Source organism: Rattus norvegicus, chromosome 18 (genome assembly GCF_036323735.1).
Source record: "Rattus norvegicus strain BN/NHsdMcwi chromosome 18, GRCr8, whole genome shotgun sequence".
Taxonomy (NCBI): Eukaryota; Metazoa; Chordata; class Mammalia; order Rodentia; family Muridae; genus Rattus; species Rattus norvegicus.
This window is the reverse complement of record NC_086036.1, coordinates 51,006,927-51,030,841: the sequence shown is the minus strand read 5'-3', so window position 1 is coordinate 51,030,841 and position 23,915 is coordinate 51,006,927. Positions and strand designations below refer to the sequence as shown.

At 41.1% G+C, this 23,915-nt stretch overlaps 1 long non-coding RNA gene across 3 annotated transcripts in view; it reads right to left on the bottom strand.

Moving 5' to 3' along the window:
• Positions 1-1,949: 1,949 nt before the first annotated feature.
• Positions 1,950-23,915, bottom strand: part of LOC102546473 (uncharacterized) — a 40,877-nt gene continuing 18,911 nt past the window's right edge. For 2 of the 3 annotated variants that reach the window (XR_005496217.2, XR_597006.4), the window contains one exon: positions 1,950-9,608. This is a non-coding gene — a long non-coding RNA (uncharacterized LOC102546473). Of the gene's footprint in view, positions 9,609-12,646; positions 22,974-23,915 lie in introns of those variants that run through there. The other variant, XR_010059829.1, reaches the window with a different exon arrangement.

Genomic DNA, 23,915 nt, shown 5'->3' with positions numbered 1-23,915 from the left:
CATCCCATGGTAGAGGGATCTCTTCCTTGACACTCATTTTAGAAATCTGGCATTACACTGTGGCTAAGAAGGCCACCTTTCCAGTCCCAGTCCTGAAGCAATGAAGCTTCCCTGCTTGACTGTTGGGAAACACACACACACACACACACACACACACACACACATACACACACACCATATGCTCATTAGTTACAGGAAGCAATTTCAATGATAATGTTTTCGAATGGCCGGCATCAAATAACTTAGGGAGTCAACATCACTGCAATGCAGCGAACAAGCTCTGAAGTGCAGTTGAGCATGAAGGTGATTGTCAAGGGACAGGCCTGGAAGGACCGGCAATCTACACAGGGACAGTGATGTGAGTTTCTCATGCAGGGCCTTTAATTACTTCTTGCTGAGCTCTACTCTCCTGTTTTCCTGGCAGCAGGTTAAAAAAAGAAAGAAAGAAAAGTAAGAAAAAGAAAAAGCCACTGAACTTAGCCAGAATTTTCATTGTGCATAGGAAGCAGGGGACAGTGGACACGAAAGCTTTATGGAAAGTTGCTTAAACACTTGACATTGGTTTTATTAGACTACTGGGGTTATGTGATTTTAAAATTCAGAAATTAACAGGTTCATTCTTTAAACCTAAGTGGCAACAGTTAACCTCTACCCATAGAAATAATCATTTTCAAAATAACTAAAAAAAAATGGAAGTTATTCCATAGAAGTTACGCTAAGACAAAAAAGAAAGAAAGAAGAGAAAAAGAAAAAGGAAATGCTCCAATCTTTCATTGTGCCTGTTAGTATTGTGATCATTTTAAAATGTTTCTCTACTGCTCATAGCATCGTAGGGGAAAAAATTAACATCAAGAAATGTTTTCCAGACACGAGTTAAAACAATGAAAAGAATAAAACAGACTTGAGATATCTGAGTAAAATGGAAAGAGGGAAATTTAGCAGATCTATACTGGGGGTGGTGTAGGGCATTTCCTGATGGAATTATGAAGAGAAAGGAGGCATATATAAGACCCATCATCAAAATCATCATTCGGGGACAAGGGGAGGAGGAATCAAAAAGAAATGGCCCCAAAGCAGCAGTCCAGATCCACCTTGTTAATTTTTAAATATAGAAAACAAATAAGCAAAATTGAACTAATATGAATACCCACTTGCTACAATTTTCAAAATGGGCTAACAAAACTGAATGTAAAAACACAAGAGAGTAAAACTTACTTTCACTGATACATTTCCCCAACTGAATTGTTATTGACACCTGTGTTTTCTTTAATACGGAAGTTCTGCAGATACTTTTAAGTTTTCTTGTTTTCAGAGCCCTGTAAGATTCTCCTTGGTAACACGTATGGACCTACAGAAGAATCAACTACTGTGCTTACTGACCCAAGCCTGGCACCAGTTATCAAACCCTTTCCTTTCACCAATGCCAGATGTAAATCCCTGATTTTCACAGTCATTCTTCTATTTCCTTCAGTTTCTTTAAATTAATTTGAGACTCTTTTTCCATGATTGAGCTAGCCTGTCATTTCTACAAAAAGATTTGGAAGAGTTGGTATCTTGGGGCCACCATCTTCCCTCAGCCCCCTGAATGCTTGGCACTTATCTATAACCACAGCTCTCAGGATGATAAGGAAGGAATGTTGTGGTCAGGGAAAGTCTAGGCTACATAGTGAGACTGTGGCTCAAAAATAAATAAATGGATGATGTCGACCTTTTATGAAATCTGATAATAGGATTGGAAAAGAAATGACTACATTTCAATGTTCTTATCCTTTTGTTTTAAGTTTTGGACCTACATTCTTAACTATTAAAAATAGTGGGAATGCCATTTACTTTCGAGGCCTATGGGACAAAACATACTTAGATAGTTGTGGGAACGAGACTGAGGATTGGGGGCGAGAGGCAACAAAGTTATGCGACGAATCCCAGGAATCTGACTCCAGAGACCAGAATCAGGGTGCAGATCTAAGTTTATTGTCCAGTCCATAAGCTTATATACAGTGTTTGAGCCAACCCTAAGCCCCTAACACCTTGGCCAATCATAGTCAGAAGGAGTGGGAGGAGTATTGTTGTCCATTATGATTCTTGTGACGACGGGGGAGACAGGCACGTATTTGGTCTTGGTTCCTTTTTGCTGTCTCACCAGTATTCCGGGAGCCATCTTAGATTTAATGCCATGTACAGACTGGGGCTCTTCCAGGGGTCACTCTCCGTCCCACTTTTTCCTTCACAGGGTTAACCTCCATGTCGCCCAGAGATAATAGAACATTTTGCAATTTGTTTGATGACATTTCTAAGAAAGTGAAGAGAAACAAGACTGGAGGCTTCTGGACCTAAAGTTCCCATGGTTGTAAAATGTGACCACACTCATTGAACCACAAGAGTTTGCTAAAGTCAGGAGAGCTATCAATTTTACACATGGACAAAGATTCTTTTGAGCAAATCAACTCATTGCTTGGACCAATGGGAGACAAGTCAGATGAAGAAGAATGTTAACTTTTACATCATTCGTAAACCCAAGTGTCTTACTTAGGGTTTATATTCCTGCACAAAACATCATGACCAAGAAGCAAGTTGGAGAGGAAAGGGTTTATTCAGCTTACACTTTCCACATTGCTGTCCATCACCAAAGGAACACAAGGCAGGAACTCAAACAGGCCAGGAAATTGGAGGCAGGAGCTGATGTAGAGGCCGTGGAGAGATGTTACTTACTGGCTTGCTTCCCTTGGCTTGTTCAGCTTGTTTTCTTATAGAACTCAGGACCAGCAGCCCAGGGATGGCACCACCCACAATGGTCAGGGTCCACTCCCTTGATCACTAATTGAGAAAATGCCTCCTGGAGGCATTTCCTCAAGGTAGGCTCCTTTCTCCGTGATAACTCTAGCTTATGCCAAGTTGACACACAAAACCAGCCAATACACCAAGCATTATCACATTCTGATGACAGAGCTGTACTGTGGCTTCTTTGGGGTTTCAATAGGTAGCAGAAAAGGGAGGGAATATTAAACACTATTTGCACATGCACACTAGAATTCCCACAGAAAGTGTCTGAGAACACCCATATCGATGCTTCCAGTATGATGAGCAGCACGGCAGACTCTGACTTTATAATCACACATGTGGTTTCTTCAGCATGTCCAAAACAGGCAGAGGCAGAAGGAACTTCCTGTTTTATGAGGGGTTTGACATGTTCTGTTTACACTGTGCCTTGCTATTCCCTACCCCACTGTGAAAGCACTTGCTAGCATCAAGAATCCAGTGTCCAGCTTGATGGTGCAGTGAGTAACTACACCGGAAGCAGAACTTCATTGTCAGTAGCAATATTATCAACTACCTGTCAGCATAAGAGAAAGACAGTTTGACTTTTCAGAGAACAGAGCAATCAGGCACGGAGAAGGACTAGCTATGTCGGACACTATTTCCTTTGCTAGTTGATGTCTTTTGCAGTTGGTCAGGGTCCTGTCTTTGCCTTCAGCTTGGCTGGCGGCTATTTCAAAGGTTATTCTTCTCAGGGGATAAATCCCCACAGTGCATCTGGAATGTCAAAGCCTACTTTTATATCTTATTGCATCAGCAACCTCATAAACTTTGGCTTTCATTTATGCTTTTGTTTTAGTTTTGCATAATAAACAACATTCAACAAGCCTTGATTTTACAACACAAAGAGAGGAAGTTAACAACTTCTGTCCAGAGATTTCTATTTTAAAAGTTGTTTGGCCTAAAAATCCAGTCTAATAATAAAAATGATGATGGTGGTGGTGGTGGTGGTGGTGGTGGTGATGACGATGATGAAGTACTTCTTCAGGACCTGACCACTTAAAACTCCATTAAAGGATTATTTCACAACATTTCAGACCCCCCCTTCATTAATTCACTTGAGAGATTAAAAAGCCCACTTTAGATTGTTAAGTCAAAAATTCTCCCTTTAGTTTTGCTTCCTCTAGATTTACAATCCAAATCTAAGATTAGCCAAAACCTCATAGTGGAAATATGCTTGGGTCAAATTTGCTCTGGTTATGGAAAGTAAGCTGGTATAGCATGTATGACACTGTAGTGGGCTCTGATGTAGCTGCAATTGGGCTTTAAACCTTCCTCTAACTGCCCAGGGTGATAAGTCATCCTTGACATTCACCCTTCCAACAGCAAAATGCCTGTAGTACAAAATCAGCCTCAAGCCTATCAAATAATTAATACCAGATTTGTAAGTGACACCGATGATGTCATTTCAAAAAAGAAAGAAGAAGAAAGAAACAGGGCCTTGCTCCCTGCATTTACCAGTTGCAATCTTTTGACTAACAGATAACATCTGCCAATGAGTAAAACTTATTTTAGGGAAAGAACAGCCTTTAGTGATTTTATTTCTCTGACGTTTACTAGGTTCCTAACACGCGAAGCCAAATGCTTTTGTTTAACCACCATAGAGCAAGAAATGGCCGTGCAATCTGTTTCACAAGTTTTGAAGCCTTAAGGGAATCATATTTAACGACTAGAAGACGCCTATGTGGTGTTTGGCAGACTGTCACTACAGACATCACCGTGAGCTAACTGCCTTCAGACTTGTGGGTGATGCCAGTCCACTGAATCCAATGTAAGGAGGGTGCCTGGCCAGAGCGAAATGAAAAGCACTGAGTCACCATGTTTTCTGGATCTGTAGCGAAGTGGTGACAGGATTCTCTAGTCATGTTCTCGGGGATAAGATAGAGAGAGAGCAGAAATCAAGGGGCTGCCATTCTTGATCAGAGACGTCAGAGTTGAGAGATAGCTTGATATGAACACAGATGGTTACGTATGCAAATATTTAGGGGCACGTGAGTGCACATGGACTATTTATGTACACGTGGGTTCCTGTGCCTCATCAGCTGAGGAAGAACAAGACTACAGTAAACCAGTGCCTTGGCATTGAAGTCCATTCTCCAATGAAAACATCGAGGATCGATGGGAACATAGCTAATCCTAGGACCTAGTGTCTATAAAATACAATTTTATTCTACACTGCAAAAGCTCACCAAAGGGTTAAAAAAAACCGTAGTCTCCAAATTATTATTTTCATTATTTATCTGGACTTCAATTGGGTTTCACTATTTCTACGGTCTCCAAGCTAAATTATTCCTCTCTGGATCTTTACACATTTGTGAGTTTCTTATGAGTACTTTAATCCTAGCCTAATTTTGCCTCAAGAATGGTCTTTCCAATTGTTAGAGAAATATCCCCTAAGTTGTCCACGTGTCGTCATGTTGGGTTAATATACAGTTTCCTCAGGAAGACCACTACAGCTTGACTCCCTGTTTTGTTAAAATTATATTACAATCATCCTTCTGAAAACATTGTAAGCTCTGGTCAGCCTCACTCAGAGTGGTAATTGGGGTGGGATTTATCATTGAAGCCTAATTCTGCCCATTATATTCCTGCCTCTCCATTTATCCTGGTCTAAAAGTGTTATTTGAGCCGGAAGATCATTCTGTAACCTTCAGATTACCGCTGGGTGGCTTCGGCGGGAAAGGAATTACCAATGCATTAAATTTGAATTAGCTCTGAGAAATCATGCAGATGTATGCACGGAACATTACAGCAATACTGTCTCCCAGGCACAGCAGAATTGCTTTTATGCAGTTTTAAAGAATCACCCGAGCAACCTTTAAACTGCACACATGATGAAGCTGAGGCAGCATCTTCCACTAAAAAAAAATAATAAAAAGAATGTAAGAAAGAAAAATCCTCATGTCCAAATATAGTCTTTCAGGGAAACCTGATCACAGGACCACAGGAGCCTGCAGCTGAGTGGCCTGTTTGGGTCTCAGCCATGAGTGCCCGGCAGAGTGACTGCCGAAGTGTCACTTAGACTAATGACTATGAATTATACAGTGGGTCATATCCTCTTAACTACAAGTCATTTATACAGTTTCCCTCTAGACCGCCAGCCTTGGTTCAGTGTTTTTCCCCTCCCACTAGGAAATAACTCGCTGAATAGATGTTCAAAGTTGAGTTTATTGACAGCCTATCTATGCTTCTTCTGTGATGCCACACTTGCAAAACAGCCCACAGGACAAAAGGAAAGGCCCTCTGTCCTCAGTGAAATGATAGCAGTAATGAGCCTGAGTTTCTTGGTTGGTTTGTTTACTTATTTGGTGTCATGGTACTTCTGGTTTTAAGCATCTGAGCCTCTGTCTCGCCTACCTGGAGCTAAACTGCGGAGGTGGTGGAAAGCCATGTGCTGCAGATGGGCTCAAAGCCACACATCTTCATCTATAAGACTGTAACCCTGGGTGGCAGAGCATGGGGAAAGAGACCATGGAGGTAACTCATTATTAAAATAAAGATCTGCCCATTTTTTCTGAAGCTCATGTATATGGTTAAGTAAGTATATGATTTAGTATAGAAGAGAGGACCATGGGCATTTTAATAAGGCACCCAAGGGCAGGGGAGCCTGACTAAGTATGACTGCATGGCTTGTCTGTCATCTTGTGACTTACTGACATCAGTTTCAAGGGGAAAAAAATTACAAAGCATATATATGCACACACACACACACACACACACACATGTGTGTGTGTGTGTGTGTGTGTGTGTGTGTGTGTGTGTGTTTCTTGTTGCTGAGAGCTGAGCAGGACAAAACCTCCTTAGACTTCATAACCAATAGAAAGTCAACAGGCCTCGTTATTGTTTATATGACAGTGGTCATTCAGCCTTGAAAGTGCCCATCAACACTCACCTCCATCCAGGTGTGACCCTGGTGGCTAGGCCACTGTGAAAAAGGAAGTCTTCTACTTTTATAAATGGACAGAGAGTCCTCTGAATTTACTGGTTCATGAAGGTGACGAAATGGTTCAAAAACCGCCTCCCACTGTTGGTCTTGGCTACCCTGTGAGATCAGTGGAATCCAGGGAGATCACTCAGGATCTTAGAATACCTCCGCCAATAGCTGAGAGCCACCACTGTCTATGAGCTGCATCTCTTTCCCACTATCTCTGCTTGCCCCCAAATAAGCCCAGGAAGGCCCCCAAAGGGCAACTTGTGCCAGCACCGTGTAGTTAAATGGCACTTAAAGGCCTCGTGTGATGGGATGATTTATTAAGACAGCAAGCAGAGAGGGGATCCTTTTCAGCACAGACCTCAGGCCATGCTGCTCTGCACAGACCTGCAAGCCTCCTCTTCAGACACAACCCATAGCCAGCAGCTTAACCTTTTCCACTCCTCTGCCCATGACCTCTTCCTGCAACTCAGTCTCAAGAAGGCCTTGTTTCTCCTGAAGCACACTGTGCTACTCTATCCCAAGGCTTCTGAGGCAGCATTCTTCCCTCAAGTGTCTACCAATGAGGCTCCTTCCCTCGATCACTCAGTCTAGCCTCACTTCTGCACAGGGTACTTCCTACAGCAGAGAGCAACCCCTGCCCAGACACAACCTAGCAACGCTTTGGTTTTCCAGATAATGCAACCCTCTTTCCCAATGAAAATGTAGCACGTTTTACTTCCTAATTTACTCAACTATGTGAGGGCTTCGTTTTGTTTATTTTATTTCTGAAAATTAGAGGACTTCTGGCTCACTGAGTGCTCAGCAATATATGTTGAATTAAAAGAATGAATTTTAAGGTAGTATAGCATCCATACGAACATTTTTTTTTTTAAAAACAGTCATACAACTAGAGATCGAGGTAAATGTGTGGGTAGACACACCTGACAGAATACTAGAACAGTGCGCCATTTCTTATGAAGCACTGAATGAATTAAGGAAGGAAGCATTTTTTAAATCACCTTTCTTGATTCTTGAACCACAGTAATAGAACACATAAGCACAATTTTAGAAACACACACACACACACACACACACACACACACACACACATGCACACCTCACAAAACCACTTTCAGGGGCTAACATAACCACTGACCTCACAGGAACAATCAAAGGAAACATTAAAATGACATTTAAGTGCAAACATGAAGCTGATTTGTAAGATGGGTTAAAAAAATAGGTTTAGAAAATTGATTACAAATGAATGGCCAGTTCTAGATATATCAAAATATATACTTAAAATAATTTGCCAGCAATGTATCATTTGTCATAGCCCATGAAATGTCCTGAATAGCTTTAGCAACTGTTGAATGGTAAAACACTTCTTGTAGTTAAAATTGAGTCACAGACTTCCTTTCTCTAAAATATTTTTTTAATTACATCAATTGAAGGCAATGGTTCCCAGTATAAACTTGATGACCTTATCCATAAATTCACAGAAATATAGACCAGAAAACTCTTAGAATCGAGACATCCAATTTAGAAAGTATCTGTATTTGTTAGAAGATTTAATTCCAGCTTTCTTGGTTTTTATTGATTTGTAGTTAGAGAATTATTCTGTTACAGTCATATTGAGTGCTACATTATGTTCTGTGAATAAGGAATTTATTTTAGAGGGCTTGATGTTTCTCTTCTGTTGGACTTCACAAATTATGTAGCTAACTAGTTAGCAGATCTGAGATATTTTGATTATCACAGTTGGTGAGGATATGCTACTGGCATTCAGTGGGTAGAGGCCAAATATATTATTCCACAGTCCACAACCACAGAGCAGTCCTACCATTGTTAAACCAAGAGTAAGGAGGTTGAGAAAGTCTCTGCAGACTAATTTAATGCTTCAGTTCAGAGCAGACTGCATTGGGTCACAGGACTGGGTTCAAGTCCCAGTAGTAACTGACTGACACCCAACTGCCTGGCCTTTGTGAGTTGGCAGGGGGTTATGGGTGCCATTTACTAACCCTGGCTTACATTTGCTTGAAGAAAACAAAGAACACCAATGTTTCTTGAATACCTAAGATATGGCTACAGATGTACACTTACAGTTAGTAAAGTGTTCATTCTGGATTACTGATTACCTTCATACATCACCCAATGGCCCAGCAATTCCTGGGTCTGGCAAGAATAGCTTCTAAGAGAATCATGTGGTGGTTGACAGCATGTGATAAGTTTGAAAGGATGATTTCATAGCACTAGGTGAGTAAATATAGAAAAATAGAATAAAAGATCCAAAAACCGTAATGTGACAAAGATTTGCTTTAAATAAAAGATTAATTTTTGTCAATAATGCTGACCCCATTCTTTTTATCTTGAGAATATCTACACAAGAAGAAATTTGAAATAAAACATACATACTTTATCCTCTTTGAATATCCTTCCTTGGACAGGATGGAGTCAGTACCTGATAGATGGTTTTGTAGGAACCTGGAGGGTATGAACATCTCCATGATGCCCAGATTCTGATGGGGTTACTATTGTGTGAACTCTATCTTCTGAAGCAAAGCACTTCCTCCCAGAGTGTATTGTTCAATTTCTTCTTTGCTGGGACAAAAAAGCTGGTAACAGCAGCTAAGGAAGGAGGATATATCTCGCTTCACAGTTCAAGGGTGCAGTCCAACATGCAGGGATGCCATGGAGAGAGGAGCTTGAAGCAGCTTGGCACACTGCATCCACAGTCAGGTATAAAAGAGGGCACTGGAGTCCCGAACCATGAAATAAACAGTGCTGCCCAAATTTAGGGTGGGTCATCCCACTTCAATTAAATCACTGTGGAAACCCTCTCAGAACTGTGGCCAGAGGTTTGTCTCCTTAGTGGTTCTTGATCCTGTTAAAGTGACAGTAAATATTTACTAGGATATGGAAGAAAGAACAGTTTGTAAGTTTAAGAAAATAAATGGAGAAAGTTAAAAGGGCCCAGAAACTCCTGAAACTTAAAAGATTCACAGCATCCCTCCCCATGATTATGAAAGCAGTTGATAATTGGACATGACTCTGGCCATGCACACGGCTTATAAGTTGGACAGAATGCACGAGGAATAGAGATTTTCTGAGTCATTAGCCATGCTGTAGTGGGCTTCCTGGTGATACAGTTGACCTTGAGTCATCCATGTACCTGTAAGAAATCCTTCATCATGTTCCTGCAAGTAACCCCAACAAACTCAGGGGTTCACTAAGCTAAACTTGAAAGGAGCTGTTTGATTGAAATGTCATTAGTGCCCTACCAGGGGTGAATGAGCCCTATAGAAAAAGTTACATAGCCACAATGAGAGGTATAGACTAACAAAGTAAGACTTTATTTAAGTAAAAGTAATTTTTCACTGAAAGTTAAAGTTGGGACCAAAGCACCCCAGGAATTCAATCTAGGAGAATATGCAGGTAAAAATTGACTAAACTGTGATTGTCCTCAGACACACCCGGAAGAGGGCATTGGATCCCATTATGGAACCACCATGTGGTTGCTGGGATTTGAATCTAAGCTCTCTGGAAGAACAGTCAGAGCTCTTACCTGCTGAGCCATCTCTCCAGCTGAATACATCATATAGAGTAGATGTCTGACCACTGGGAAATGTGAACTTCACAATCAGATTTTGGCAAGTGTTCAGACTATCAAAACACCTGACATCATTCCCTGCAATTGATTAGGCTTTTGTGCTTAATAAAATCAGGTTCATGGCAAGCTGAGCGCTCTCTCTCTCTCTCTCTCTCTCTCTCTCTCTCTCTCTCTCTCTCTCTCACACACACACACACACACACACACACACACAAACACACACACACACACAAACACACACACACACACACACTCAATACATCCTTATGCATTCTGTAGTTAGACATTGGCACAAAGGACCCCAATAATCCAGAATATCCAAACTCAAAATACACAACTCTAACCTAACAAGGAGGTGTGTTGGCATGGTGTGCTCAAGGTTGAATTATCTAATGTATTCCGAGCTTGACATGGCATACCTTCAAACTATACAGCTTCCTCCAAAAATGATTGCGGAAGCTCCATCTTAGCTCCAGATTTCCCATTGCTAGCAGTCCCTTCTGGGCTCACCTCATAGATTCCTGGAAGGTTCCATTGCACTAGGTTTCAAGCTCATTCCTGAAATGCCTCCCACCTCAATTCCAATTGTCTCCCCTAGTGCCTCTCTCTCTCTCTCTCTCTCGCTCTCGCTCTCGCTCTCGCTCTCTCTCTCTATCCTCCTTGTACCTGATCACTCCTCTTCCAGTCTTGCACCTGCCCACATTCTGTCCTGGATATATATTCTATTTCTGCTTCCCAGGGAGATTCATGGATCAGGCAGCCTGCATGGGTCTGTTCTAGGCTCTCTGTGTATGGTATGGTTGGGTAGCTTGGTGTCACTGTGGAACCCTTAAGAGTGGGAACAGAGGCTGTCTCTGACTCTCACCTACTTTTGGGACCTTCTCTTCCTGCTGGGTTGTCTCATCCAGCCTTAATATAAAAGGGAAGTGTCTATTTCAGCTCGATATGCCGTATCTGGTTGCTCCATAGGACGCCTGCCCTTTTCTTAAGGGAAATGGAAGTGGATGGAGGAGAGTGGCTGGAAACAGGGTAGGGTAACTGCGGTCAGGATGTAATTTATGAGAGAAGAATAAATTTTTTAAAATGACCGCAGAGTGGATTTTATCAGAAGAAGACAGAACTAATGGTCCATTCAAAGAGCACCATCTGAGTCCTGCAAGAGACAAAAGATGAAAGGTTAGCATCTAATGCCTTATAAAGGTTGAGGAAACCCATGAAGTAGACTGCCAAAGTGAGGATTAGCTGTGTCAAAAGTATACACTGCTTGCTGGAAATCTCTTAGGATTCTATCTGACTCCATGGAGAGAGCAGAGCCCTGCTTTTAGCCTAGTAGGTAAAAGCAGGGCATGTTTGAGACAGCACCCGGTGCTTACGTATTTTCAAACATTTTTCTTCTATACTTCAGTTAAATGGCTATTTCATTTTAGGTTGCACAGAAAATGAAAGGCTGTGATGGAGGTAATGAATTAAAGATGCCCTCGTGAAATGCAAATCAAAACAACCCTGAGATTTCACCTCACACCAGTGAGAATGGCTAAGATCAAAAACTCAGGGGACAGCAAATGCTGGTGAGGATGTGGAGAAAGAGGAACACTCCTCCATTGTTGGTGGGATTGCAGACTGGTACAACCATTCTGGAAATCAGTCTGGAGGTTCCTCAGAAAATTGAACATTGAACTGCCTGAGGATCCAGCTATACCTCTCTTGCGCATATACCCAAAAGATGCCCCAACATATAACCAAGACACATGCTCCACTATGTTCATGCAGCCTTATTTATAATAGCCAGAAGCTGGAAAGAACCTAGATGCCCTTCAACAGAGGAATGGATACAGAAAATGTGGTACATCTACACAATGGAATATTACTCAGCTATCAAAAACAATGACTTTATGAAATTCATAGGAAAATGGATAGAACTGGAAAATATCATCCTGAGTGAGGTAACCCAATCACAGAAAAACACACATGGTATGCACTCATTGATAAGTGGCTATTAGCCCAAATGCTTGAATTACCCCAGATGCACAGAACACATGAAACTCAAGAAGGATGATCAAAATGTGAATGCTTCACTCCTCCCCCCCCCCCCCCCCCGGAGCTGGGGACCGAACCCAGGGCCTTGTGCTTGCTAGGCAAGCGCTCTCCCGCTGAGCTAAATCCCCAACCCCCTTATTTACATTTCGATTGTTATTCTCCCCTTCCCAGTTTCTGGGCCAACATCCCCCTAACCCCTCCCCTTCCCTTTCTATATTGGCTTCCCCTCCCCTCCTCCCCCCCATTACCGCCCTCCCCCCAGCAATCACATTCACTGGGGGTTCAGTCTTGGCAGGACCAAGGGCTTCCCCTTCCACTGGTGGTCTTACTAGGCTATTCATTGCTACCTATGTGGTTGGAGCCCAGGGTCTGTCCATATACAGTCTTTGGGTAGTGGCTTAGTCCCTGGAAGCTCTGGTTGGTTGGCATTGTTGTTCATATGGGACCTCGAGCCCCTTCAAGCTCTTCCAGTCCTTTCTCTGATTCCTTCAACGGGGGTCCCATTCTCAGTTCAGTGGTTTGCTGCTGGCATTCGACTATGTATTTGCTGTATTCTGGCTGTGTCTCTCGGAAGAGATCTACATCCAGTTCCTGTCGGCCTGCACTTCTTTGCTTCATCCATCTTATCTAGTTTGGTGGCTGTATATGTATGGGCCACATGTGGGGCAGGCTCTGAATGGGTGTTCCCTCTGCCTCTGTTCTAAACTTTGCCTCCCTATTCCCCGCCAAGGGTATTCTTGTTCCCCGTTTAAAGAAGGAGTGAAGCGGGGTTGGGGATTTAGCTCAGTGGTAGCGCAAGGCCCCAGGTTCGGTCCCCAGCTCCGAAAAAAAAGAAAAAAGAAAAAAAAAGAAAAAAAAAGAAATGTAAATAAGAAATACTCAAGTTAATAAAGATTAAAATAAATAAACAAATAAATAAATAAGCCCTCGTCAGGGTAGGAACAAAGGGAAGCTATAGGAAAGCTGGTGTATAGTTCCTAAAGAAAGATACCTCTTTCTTTTTCTGACTTGGGCCTTGAAAAAGACCATCATTTTTTATTTCTTTCTTAAAGTGAAGGAATGTGTGAAGGATTACAATTTGGAAGGGCAATGTAATGGACTATAGATTGAGTTGGTTTTCAGTATCTGCGCCTTCCTGTGTCTCTGGGGCCAAGAAAAAATTTCAGTCACTCCTTCAGCTATTCTTCAACATCTGCAGCTGTGTGAGGTCCTTATAATAGAGCAGAGGATGCTTCATGTGTTCAGAGTCCTGTAGCCCAGCGTCTTACCTCCTAAAATATAGCACATTTCATTCCCCTGCAAGATCTCCACTTGAGTCACAACCATACACTTATACATGTCAATGAAGAGAAAAATCAATGCTTAATGCCTGAAAATTATTTACCAACCTGCAAAATAAGGCACAACTCACATTGTCACTAAGAGTTGGCCTCAGCATAAAGAAGGAGGTTAAATATTGGCTTGGTTAAAACCAAACTAAAGGAAATTCCATGCACTACATACAGGAAGTCAGCTTTTACTTCTGTTCTTTCCGGAGATTTTGGCATGATCAGAGGACAAAGACAAAAGACCAGGAGAAAAGAACACACATTTGCTTTGGTTTTTATGTGCCACTGGAGCCGTTACGAGGAGTTGAAGGCCCATGATGCATTGATCATTTTCATATGGAAATAACCAGAGCATGAAGAGTGTGGGATGTGGGACACTGGGATCCGTCTACACAGGGGTGAGAGCTGGTGAAGGAGATGGAGTTCCAAGTAAACAGAGGGTGTGTGGAGAGTGTGTTCACACTCTCAAACTATTCCTGGCTCAGAAGCGCATCTCACCTTGGCGTTTCATCCCTGCATTTAAGAAACAGACGGAGAGTAAATGCTTGTCATTCACAGTTGATTCCTTTCCTAGTCAGCTGACCTAAACAACATTATGAGATTACATGCCGGTGACCCCCTTAACATAGAGGGTGTTCATGTACATACAGAGCTCAGGGTATGCTTAAAATCTCACTGTTTCTACAGCTTAGACAGTACTATTGTTATAGAGACCACAGAAACAACACCAAGATTCAAAAATATTAATCTTTCCTGCAAATGTAAACACAAACAATTCCTAAGCCCTCAAGTCAGAAGCTCGATATACTTGACTTGTAGCATGTGGACACTGCCCAGCATATGAACCCAAAAACTATTGCACAAATATTCTGAGAGAAAGGGCCCAGCACACAGCCACTGAGAGTTTCTGACTCTACGACCATGCCATTAGACTAAGGGCAGTATTATACTGGAAGATAATCCAGGCTAAGACAGAATTGATCACACATTCTTCCTCCCCAGTCTATGGCCACCATCATTCTATATTCTCTTCTCCAAATTGGACCATGTTACAACTTCATGTGATTAGGGTCACAGGGGATTGATCTTTTTGTGATTGGCTCATTTCCCTTAGTACAATGTCCTCTAGAGTCGTTCATGTTACACAACTCACTTCCTCAAGGTTGATTAATACACTGCTGTGTATATATATCACATTTTCTCCATCAATCCATCACAAGGTGGAGATTTAAGGTCTGTCAGTCTTCTGGAATGTGAACAGGAGGATGCAAACATCTCTTCAAAGTTTCGATTTCCAATCCCTTTGGTTAACTGTTCACTGGATCTCGAGGTACTTGTAATTTTAATTGAGGAATTTCAGACTGTTTTCCATAGTGGCTATCATTTGGCCTTTGTAGTATTTTGAATAAGAAATATCCCACATAGGCTCGGAGATTTGAGCTCCCTAGTTAGTGCCACTGCTCCGGGTGGTTATGGAAATAGTAGGAGGTGTGGCCTTGCTGGAGGAAGTAAGTCATTTGGGAAGGCTTTGGGGTTTCTGCTTCCTTTGTGTGGTTGAGATGCGATTCCCTCTGTTTCTTGCTCTGGGCGCCTGCTTCAGGGCCTCCCCTGTCATTATAGACTCTATCTTCACAGCTATAAGCAGATAAACTCTTCAAGTTACTTTTGGGCATGGTGTTTTATCACAGCAAAAAAAAAAATAGTAACTAGTACAACCTTCCTGCTGCCTGTGTATAAGATTTCCCCACAGCCTTATAGCACATGCATACTCTCTCTCTCTCTCTCTCTCTCTCTCTCTCTCTCTCTCTCTCTCTCTCTCTCTTCCCTCCCTCAATCCCTTCCTCCTTCCCTCCCCCTTGTGCCCCACCCCCGTGTGGTGGTGTGGTGGTGTGGTGGTGTTTTTAAACAGTAACATTCTAACAGGTATGCAGTAGATGGCATAGTTTCTTTGATTTGTATTCCCTTCGTTAGCAATATTGATCATCTTTTCACAGAGGATTGTCATTTATATGTCTTCTTTAGCGACATGTCTAGCCAAGTCTTCTGCCTAGCTTTACTTCAACTTCTAATCTCAGAACTCAGGCAATCATCTTTTGAAGTCGCCTCTGTTCTTCTATAGCCTTGAAGTGAGTTTTTCCTAGGAATAGAGTGGCATAGATTTCCCCGTCGCTTTAGCCTTTCACTACTCTAATTTATTTGTGTGTAAAACCATCCGTGCATTCCAGGACCAATCCTCTAGGCATGTTATTCTGCCTTCATAAAGTGATTCTGAAATTATCCAATTTGGGACTGTTTGGGAAGGATTGGTATTAATTCTTTAAATATTTCACACAGTTTTAAACTAGAAGTGAGCTTTGTTGGGAGATTAATCTTATTAATCTTATTAATATTATTTTGTTAATATTTATTTATTAAATATTTAAATAATAGTTGTTTAATTAATATTAATTTATCATGACTCCCTGTCCTTGTTGTATCATGCACTTTTTTCTACTTTATTTTTTTCCCATGTTTCAAAGCTTCAACAGTCTCTATAAAACTGCACACACCCGTAGGCCACCCAACTCATTGGTGTATATCTCTAGTCTACTGATCGTCTTTACTTAGTTACACCGCCAATGCATTGGTGCATATTCCTAGTCTCCTGATTATCCTTACTTAGTTACACCAATTTTACCTTCTCTCGTGGTTTTAAATTGTGCCACTCAAATCTCTGTCACTGTTTCTCCCTTAGCCTGGCAAAGGGTTTGCTGATTTGATTGATCTTTAAAACCCACGGCAAAGGTTTCCTTGCTTTTCCCATTTTTTTTCTGTTCATTTTATCTGTTACTGCTGTACTCCTGGTTATGGTTACAACATTTTATCTATAAAATAGTAAAAAAAACCCAAAAAACATATATCTGATGGTATTGTTTCCTTTCTACTGTAAATCTTATATTTAGGACAGTGGTGGCATTTTCTTAGCTCTTCTGAGATGTAAAGGGAGGCCATTTTGAAATCCTTTGACTGTTTTGAATGCACATTTGTCACGATTTAAACTTCATTCTTTGTTCTGCTGGTGATGGTTTCTTAGGTTTAGTGTGTGCATTTTCCATTTTCCATTGTCTTAGGACCTTTTCTACTTCCCTTGTCATTTCTTCTTGAACCAACTGCATACTAAAGTGTGCATTATTTAATTCCTAGTTCAAAATTTTTCTAAAAAGAAGAAAAAGAAAAAAAAAAAAAGAAATGACCTCGTTAGTACCAGCTATTACAAAATAAACATGAGAGGGAAAAAAAAAAACCACAATGAATTTTCATATCCTCCAACTCTCCCTCCAAAACGGTAGAAATATAAATCCTTCTTCTAGAATTACATTTGGTCTCTGTGAGATTTTATGTAAGTGTATATGATATGACCTTCCTGTGTTAATTCAAAGTAGATATTAGTTATTTACTTAAGATGAGAAACCCCAATGCCGTTCTTGCCCATTCCTCTCTAGCTTTTTAACAGAGCCAGGTCTTAGAGGCCGATGGACAACTCCTTCCTCCTGTACTCTGGTTATGGTAACAGCAGGGTTGTTCAAGTCGTGAAGCTGGATCCAGACTTGTGGAACTTGCAGGTTTCTATTTCTACATTGGAGGATAGGAAAAAACATAATTTCTTGTGTCTATAATCTAGGTGGAGAGTAGCTTCCTAGATCCTCAGTTGAGTGTCTCATTTCCTAGGAAAACACTTTCAGAAGGCCCACAGCTTGTGAAATATTTCCCATCTGCTGGACGATAAGACAAGGAAAAATTAAATACCTGTGTAAAAAACAAGGTGATGGGGCTGGGGATTTAGCTCAGTGGTAGAGCGCTTACCTAGGAAGCGCAAGGCCCTGGGTTCGGTCCCCAGCTCCAAAAAAAAGAACCAAAAAAAAAAAAAAAAAAAAAAAAACCAAGGTGACACCATTTTAAGGAGCGATCACCTAAAGAACATAACTTACGGAAACTCTAAGACACTAATATTATTTGTTTGAAATGACTTTCTTGGTGTTTAGGCAGAAGCCATGAGCTGGGTGAGGACAATGGAATCTATGTCTGTCACTTTGTAATAGAATTAAGCAAATGGTGCCACAGTGACCTAAGAGAATTAATGTACCTTCAATATAAGAGCCATTTCCTTCAGAGAAATCAGACACTTATTAATCTAGACAAGAGATTCATGAAGAAAAGGCAGGCCAGGAATGTTATGCCTGTTGGGGGATGGAGCCGGCAGGATGGAGGAAATTGAAGTGGCTGACCTTTGTCTTCGAGGGAGACTGGTGTCAGAGCTAATGGCAGAGACCATTTTGGCTTCTTATTTTAAATTGTCACACATCAGCAATTAGAAATCGCTTATGCTCTCGGAGCTGCGTTAATTTATACTTAGATTCAATGACTCACAGGCTGTCCTGGGCAGGTGCAGCCTTGAAGGCCAACCTCTTGATTTTCCACAGAGTGAAATTGATACTCAGGTCTGTGGAAAAAATATCTGCTGTGTACACACACCCAAAGTTCAGCTCATCCCTGAGTCCAAGACCCTTCCCTTAGGCCACACCATGTTTCTATAAAGGGAAACTCATCTCAATTTCTTCCTTTACTATATCGTGTAGTAATTGTGTATTATATACATGGTAAATTTTAAGTACTATTTACAGCTTTTGAATATTTTATTTACCTCATGCATTATTGTTTTATGGATGGATACCTTTGTGATTTTTTTTTTAAAAAATTAATTGTTTTCAGTTGCTATTCAAAATAATGGGTTTCATTATGACATTTTTATATGTATATATCAGCATATTTGACCTTATTTGGTCAACCCACTCCTCCATTCCCACTTTCTGCACACTCTTGCTAGCGCCTTTCCTGTCCCCAAATAGACTGCCTGTTTGCTTTTATGGTACATGTCATCACATGTGAGAGAAAACACATCACACATTATAAACTTTAAAGGCCTACATAATCATATGGATGCATTTAAGAAGATACAGCTAAAACTGGACTGTATATCTTAAGAAAATGATGATGATTAATGTTCCTTGCTGTAAATAATTATCTTGGTTTTTACAAACCAATCCACAAGCTGACTGATGAAGGTAAGTGAGCCAGGTCCCTGTCACTTAGGCAGACAACTAGACAAGTGCTGCCATGTTGGCCCAAAAGAGTTCGGTATATGCACATATTAATTTGTCTATAATTAACATATTTCCAACATCTCCAATATCAGTTCCACTTCCCTCAAGGGTAGTATCACTACCCTACTCTTCCTCCACCTCCCTCCACAACTCTCTACTCTTTCTTCTCCTAACATACATAGTTAACCTACATTCCATGTAAGCAATAACATGTGATGATTTAGCTTTCTAAGTTTGGCTTTGTTCTCTAGATCATCCGTTTTCCTGAATATGACGTAATTTAATTGTTCTCTGTGGGTAAATGAACTAAAATTGGGTATATGCACTAACTTTCCTTTACTGTTCATTGATAGGTACCCAGGTCTGCCCTATATCATTCACTATTATGAATAATACAATAATAAATTTGGATATGCAGGTAGTCCTGTAGTATGTTGACTTAATAACTTAAGAGTACAGACCTAGAAGTAGTATAGCTGGGTTATATAAGATTTCTATTCTTGGTTGCCTATGGAAGCTGTAGGAATTTCCATAGGGGTCACTTTAGTTTCCTTTCCCATGAGCAGGCAATCAGGGTTCCTATTTCAATTGCTGGGAAGAGACACTATGACCATGGTAACTCTTATAAAAGAAAAACCAATTAAAGCACAATTGCCTGGTGTCTACTATAGATTGTGCCTGGAAAAGCACAGAAGCAAGGCAGAAGGCCATATTCAGATTCAGGGTACACTGACTAGAAGGGTTCTATAACTATGCCCTGATATCCAACAAAATCACCATGTCTTATAAATTGAATGCAAATGTTTGTTGAGGAGGCAAGAAATCACGACCAAAAACTATCTCTAGAGAATAAAGTGTACCTAAGGTATAAGGCCCTTTGCCTTTTTTCCTGGAGCCCCTCTTGAGTTACCCAAGGCATTGTTCACCAAGGGTCAGTCATTGCGGGGTTACAGCAAATGGTGTCTTTTATTTGTTTTCTTGATAACAGGCATTCTGACAGAGCTAAAACAGAGTGCTAATGTAGTTTTAATTAATATTTCCCTAATAACAATAGATAGTGCCTTAGTTACTGTTCTATTTTCTAAAAAGAGACACCATGACTGAGAGGGAGACTGAGACTAGCATGAGCTCTTGAAACCTTGAAACGCAGCCCCAGTAACACACCTCTGCCAACAAGTTCACGTCTCCTGACTCTTTCCAAACATTTCTACTCCCCTGAGACTAAACATTCAACCATATGAGCTTACAGAGGCCATTCTCCTTCAAACCATCACAGATGCTAATTGGTTTGGTAGCTACTCATTGACTATTTTATTTCTCTTTTAAAGAACTGCCTATTCAAATTCATTTGTCCATTTATGAATTGGATATTTGAGAGATTTTAGTTTTTAAATATGCATTTTTAAAAAATCTTTAGCTTTTTAAATTCTTTCTGGAATCTAGGTGTTAAGATTCTGTCAGATACTTGGTTGACAAAGCCTTTCTCTTGTTCTGTGGGCTTTCTCTGAACTCTGTGGATTCTTTCCTTCACTGTGCCATTATGCAAGGCTGAGGGGACTAACAACTGGACCTGAACTTTACGGTTCTCATTTCTCAAAGGGCATGGCTTACCACAGAGTTTAAGCAACCAGCTGACCTTTGTCCCTTGGCTATAAGTATCTACTGAAGTTGTCCAGCTCCTTGTCAAAGAGGGCAAGGCCATTAACCTCTGAGCCCTTCACTGCCTGAGCTTCCTGCCACCTGAGCTTTTCAGTGTCTGTGCCTCACCCTCCCCTTGGTCCACAACTGCCTCCTACTCCTCCAAGGGGCTGTGGTAGACTGATTCCAAGCTCCCTGACTGTGATCAGGCTCCTAGAGTAACTAAATCTTAGTCAGTTTCCTCTGGGAAAAGTTCCTGACCACAGACAGAGCTCTGAGAATTGGGTAGGGCAACATGAACAGCTTTTATACTGCTGACCAAGACTGAAGAAGTCATTGCTGCCCCAGCACCCTAAGGAGATTTGGGGCTGGATCTATGGCCTGAATGGTCAGGATCTTTTCATCAATCCATGTGGAATACCCTTTGGATGAAACATCTGTTTCCTCTCTCGATACAGGAAGCTGAATCATAGAAGCCATGAGATGTTAACTCCTTACACTTCTGTTTCCTTGTATTCTTACCTGCCCTTTCACCCCCAATCTGTTTCTTATACTCTTTTGCTTTTCCTTCCTTTCAAGTAGGATCTATTCTTTATTATCTAGGCTCTTCCTGTGTAGTGAGTACATAGTTGATGGATAACCTACTACCTCGCTACAGAACTTTTTGTGGTGTTGCCAGGTGCTTTCAAATTTATACAAGAACATGCATACCACTTGGAGGAGTTAAATGACTAGCAGTATCTCTTCCGACCTGTCTCAGAGGAAGATATCTTGTTTATCTCATCCAACCTGTGTTTCTGTAAATCCTAGCATATATGCAGTCAGCCTCATTACTCCTCCATAAGCCTCAGGCTACTCACAAACAAATGAACACAATCCTCCCCATTGTCTGATGTCCCCATAGAGCCTAGCTCTCGACTCTTCCGCAGTCTCTTACTCTACATGTGGAGTGCTCATTTTTTTTTTCCTTTCTCCACCACACATTTAACATATAAGATAAATAAATGAACATGTTATCTACTCCAACTTGGGCTTTTCCCTCTCAACCATAGGCTTTGCCTTGAACCCTTAAACCCTCCTGTAATTCATATTATATCTGTTATACTTTAAAAGCTACTCTGCAGGGTTTCATGAATCCAAACAGAAACAATGGCGTAGCCAAATCAGTTATCTTGGCCTGCAGAGACATCAACAGTAGTCCTTATCTCAAAACTAGAAGAGAGGGAGTTGACTAAAATCTCAACTAATCATTTTTATACACATAATGAAAAGTCCTAATCTTAACAGTGCTTGGTATCTTCTTCATATGCCCACAAATAATAATGATGTTCGAGTAAAATAGTAGCAAGCATGTCACACATAGGAACACGATAGAGTTGCCAGCAGATGATACATACAAAAGAAGTTATTGTTATTAAAATTACTGTAGCAGGAGTACATCCCAGAGGAAGTGTTTGCATAGATTCTCCAATACCTGTCAAGACACCTGTGTCTAGTGTTTAAGGATATTTACACTTTGTAAAATCATAAGTAACTTGTTCCTCTTATCAATTTCATGCACTATATAAGTTCTGGTAAATCTAAGATTTCTCATCCATCTGAGGAATAAGCACGCTATGTCTTCAGCAAATTAAATAAAGAGGATGGCTATCCTGGTGGAAAAACTATAAAAATGGTTGTGAGGGATGGATAATGTACGGTTACAATGAGCTCTATAGAAAAAGGCCCAACTGTTGGAGAATTTCCCTGTGCCAGTTACCTAGCTTCCTCTAATGGGACCAGGTGTCCATCTTTAGTCTTGGTTAGTGAACAAACTGAAGTCACACTAGGGCTGAGCTGCTCTTGAAATCCGAGAAATCCTTACAGATATCAATAATGTTGACTCTGGCTTTACTTACCACTTATGGTGAGATAGGACCAGGTTGAACCAAGACCCTCCGGTTCTAAAAAACTGGATTAGGAAATCCATACTCTCATGCCCACTGCTTGGGGCTATCCATGCTGAGATACGTACTGAGTGAATCTGGCCTGTGAGGACCACAGTGTAGAATAGGTATAAGAATATCTGCTAGTTCTTTCAATATCTAGTGAGCGCCAGATAAGTTTCACGAAGGAAATCCTATCCTGACTTCTTGCCACCTTTTAGACATAGAATAATATGACGTGGAATAGCTCAGCGGTTTGGACTTGAGGCATGATTACGAAAATAAATGTTGAGCTATGCCTCCAAACTCACAAACCTACTATGATAATTTGGTGCATATGACTTACCCTGATAATTAAGGACTGATAATTAAGGAAAGCACAAGAAATATTAAATTCACTTACCTGTACCATTCTCTAGGGGAGCAGAGCTTGCCTGGACTGCAATGATGGCTCAGGATGCTGTCTGGGGGATTCGATGGCTCTGCTTCCACCACAGAAGAAGCAAAACAAGCAGCCAGCACAGACAGAAAAGGCAGCTTCCAGGGTATCACAGACTCCTGTGATAATACCTATGTACAAACACATGTGTGCCTAAATGCGCTTATGTATACATGCCTGTGCATGTTTAATCTTTTTAGGCAAAGAGCTCAGTAAAAGAGATCTAATGATTGACTACTGAAAATAAAAATGAGTGGGAAAAGATCTTTATTCAAAACCAATTTCTATTTTCTACTTGACGTTTAGGGGTATGGCAGTGTTGTCAACTTGACAGAATCTAAAATAACCAGAGAGATAGACCACTAGACATGTCTGTGAGGGATTTTCTTGGCTAAGTTAACTGATGCAAGGCATTCTGGATGATCTAAATGAGGGGAGGAGAACACTAGCATGCAATCATCATTGCTCTCTACTGCTGGCTATGGATACAGTGGGACTGTCTCCCTCAGGCTCCTGCCACTGTGGCTACAATGTGTCCACTTTGATTGACTGTAACCTCAAGTGTGAGCCAAGGTAAACTTTCTCCCTCAAGTTGCTTTTGCAGGTCACCTTAACACAGCAACAGTAAAGAAACTCCACCCTAGGCAGCATTTAAGTGATAAAACAATGGTGAAAGAAAGCATAAATGTTTTCTCACTGTGCGGGAAGACAGAGAACTAGGTGATGACAAACACGGGAGGAAATGAAATGAGAAAGTGATGCAGACAGAACGCTGTAGTCAACATCCAAGCAGAGATGTGAGGAAAGATGGACGATCTTCATGGATATCCCAGAAGAGCCTCTAAACAAGTAGTTCTCAAGCTGGGAGTTGCAACCCCTTTGGGATTTGAGTAACCCTATGAGAGGGGCCACTAAGGTCATTGGAAAACACAGATATCTACATTATAATTTATAACAGTGTCAAAATTACAGTAATGAAGCAACAACAAGTATAAGTTTAAGGTTGGGGTCAGCACAACACAAGGAACTGTGTTAAAGGTCGAAGCATTAGGAAGGTTGGAAGTCACTGCTCT